Source organism: Zingiber officinale, chromosome 2A (genome assembly GCF_018446385.1).
Source record: "Zingiber officinale cultivar Zhangliang chromosome 2A, Zo_v1.1, whole genome shotgun sequence".
Lineage (NCBI taxonomy): Eukaryota > Viridiplantae > Streptophyta > Magnoliopsida > Zingiberales > Zingiberaceae > Zingiber > Zingiber officinale.
The window spans coordinates 157,101,725-157,104,938 of NC_055988.1; positions in this window are offsets into that span (position 1 = coordinate 157,101,725).

The window sequence follows — 3,214 nt, forward strand, 5'->3', positions numbered from 1 at the left end:
GGGCAGAGGATTTTGCTGGTGGCGGTCGATTATTTTCCAAGTGGGTGGAGGCCGAGCCACTAGCCAGATCACCGAGCGGATGGTCAAAAATTCATCCGCAACACATCATGTGTAGGTTCGGTATTCCTCGCCGATTGGTTTCCAACAATGGGCGACAATTCACGGGGAAGGTGCTAGAATGGTGCAAAAGCTATGGCATCGAGCAACACTTCACGTCCGTGGCTTACCCCAAAGCAACGGCCGTCAAGTAGCCAACCGAAATTCTCCAGATATGCGCCCGACCACGGGAGGAAGTTAGCGGATGAAGTGCCGCGCTTTATGGGCCATCCAGACGACTCCTAAGGAAGCAACGGGCGTCACACCTTTTCATCTAGTGTACGGCGGCGGTTGAAGTCGGCGTCGAGTCCGTCCGGGCCCAATGTTACGATGGAGGCAACGCCGAGCGGAGGAACATGGAGCTGGATTTGGTTGATGAGGCGCGGGCCAAGGCATCCGTTTGGCTGATGGCGTACCGTCAACGGATGAAGCAAAACTACAACCGGCGCGTCATTCCCTTGTCTGGAAGAAAGTCAAGTCGGCCGGCGACGTCGGCAAGCTTGAAGCTCCGTAGGCCCTTCAAAATCATCGAAAAGCTCCGTCGGGCGCATATTATTTGGAGGATGAGGACGGGCGATAGCTGAATAGGCCGTGGAGCGCGAACCACCTCCAGCCTTACCGGGCGGGATGAAAGGTGTACCACTGTAAATCATCCTGTGTACTTTTTTCGACTGAATACTGGAAATACAGAAATGAAAAATCAAGAGAACAAATATAAGGCATCGTCAGCGAGGAACGAAGGCCCCGCGCCGTTCGGCCGGAGGTAAATGGGTCGAGCCAAGCGCTCGAGGATCAAAAACCCAGTACCTTCCGGACGGAGGTAAATTATCCGAGCCAAAATGCTCGACGAAGCAGACCTTGAGCCGTTCGGCCAGGAGTACGTTCTCCAAGCTGGGTGAAAGGGGCATATGGATTATCCGAGCCAAGCGCCCGAATAGCGAAGGCCTCCCAGCCGATTGGATTCGCAGGCAAATGACCCGTGCTGTTCGGCCGGGCACAAAGACTGTTCAAGCGCGAGATAAGTTATGAAGGCCAAGGTCGCTCGACCTGGTAAGGAGTTAGCCTTGAAGGCCGTCTAGCCCAGACGCTAAACCGGAGAGCCGCGCCGACCGGCTATAAATATCCGCGCCGACGAGCCCCGTCGTTAAAAATCGAGAGCCACGCCGACCGGCTATAAATATCCGCGCCGACGAGCCCCGTCGTTAAAAATCGAGAGCCGCGCCGATCGGCTATAAATATCCGCGTCGTCGAGCACCGACGTTAAAGATCGAGAGACGAGCCGGCGTCTATAAACTCTCCGAGCGGAAGACCGACGAGCCCCGTCGTTAAAAATCGAGAGCCGCACCGACCGGCTATAAATATCCGCGCCGACGAGCCCCGTCGTTAAAAATCGAGAGCCGCGCCGACCGGCTATAAATAACCGCGCCGTCGAGCACCGACGTTAAAGATCGAGAGACGAGCCGGCGTCTATAAACTCTCCGAGCGGAAGACCGACGAGCCCCGTCGTTAAAAATCGAGAGCCGCGCCGAACGACTATAAATATCCGCGCCGAAGACCGTCTAGCCCAGACGTTAAACCGTAGAGCCGCGCCGACCGGCTATAAATATCCGCGCCGTCGAGATCCGACATTAAAGATCGAGAGTCAAACCCGCGACTATGAGCTTACTGGACGAAACTAAGGACGCCAAATAACGAGCGTTCGCAAGTACTAAATTGATTAAGTCCGATCGGCCATCAGTTTGCCAATACTTCGCATTCACTGAATGCAAACAGCATAGCCAAGCGCTAAACGATTTCGAGGAAGACAAGTCAACTGATTAACCCGATTGGTCGTCTAGTGGGGAACACGTGGAGCTTAACTGATTCTACGAATAAGCACCAAACAGACAAAAAACGGCAATGAAGGGCAAGCAAAAATAGAGACAAAAGAAGGCAATTACGCTGATCGGCACATGCAAAAATTTTACATCAGCAGATGAAATACAGAAAGTACTGGGAAGAACTCGCTTCACTCTGGGTCCTCAAAATTAAAAAAGGCGTCCGGGATATCGTCAATCATAGCCGCAGGAAGGTGCCCCCCCTTCTTCAAGTACGCCATGGTGACCTTGACCGCCTCGGCGAAAGTTGAGGAGACGTTGCCACCGAACTTTTCACCGAACCGCTCCGAGCGGAGGTATTCTTGGCGCGCTGCTGCTAGGCGACTCGGCTCCCCTTCCTTGTACTTTCTGAAAGCCGCTCGGGAGGCAATTAGCGAGTCCTGGAGAACTTTCTGGTCCACCTCCGCTTTAGTGCGTTCAGCGGAGCGCCCATCCCGTTCGGCAGCTAGTTGGGCTTCCAGATTCTTAGATTGCTGATCTAGGGCTCGGACTTCAACTTTCATCTTGTCCAGATCACCAATCGCCCGCTTCTTCCGGCCATCGGCTTCACGCCTCAGCTGCTTCTTCACCAGCCTTCAAGTCGAGCCACCTCAGCTGTGTCGGTGGCCTTCTTCCTCGCCTCACGGGCTTGTTTCTCCCGCCCGGCTGATGGACCCCCGAGACTTGGAGTTTTTCCATGAGATCCTCCAGCTCGGCCAACCGATGGCTAGTGGCGATTTGCCTACCAATGTCAAGGGAAATAATAAAATCGAAACCAAACAAGAGCAGGCACGAGAAGAAAATGAATCTACCGAGTGGCTCACGATGTGGTTATCACCAAGTCGCTTGGCGCCATGAGGGCCACCCTAACTGAGGCCCTCAAAAGCTCAGTGGACCCCAAGGTTATCTCATGAACGGGCTTGAAGGCCGATCGGCAGACAAGAATATTCCTCCGATGGGAATCGAGGTAGTCTTGATGGTCGGGTGGCCGGCCAAGACTTCCTCACCGCAATGCATGGCCCGAGGACTCCCTATGGTGAAGTCTCGCCAACCGTCGAAGTTTACGACGAGTCGGTGGAGGAGAGCCAGAGGGTCAGGCGGGCGAGGCCACGGGGTCCCGATCTGACGGCGGCGATCCGGGCGACCTCGATCGGCGCCTGGGTTCGCCTTGGGTCGTGGAAGGGGGTCTCTTCGACGCTTCACCGAACTTCCTGTGGTGAATCCCTACTGGGGACTCCCTCACTGGGCAGAGGAGTCAGATC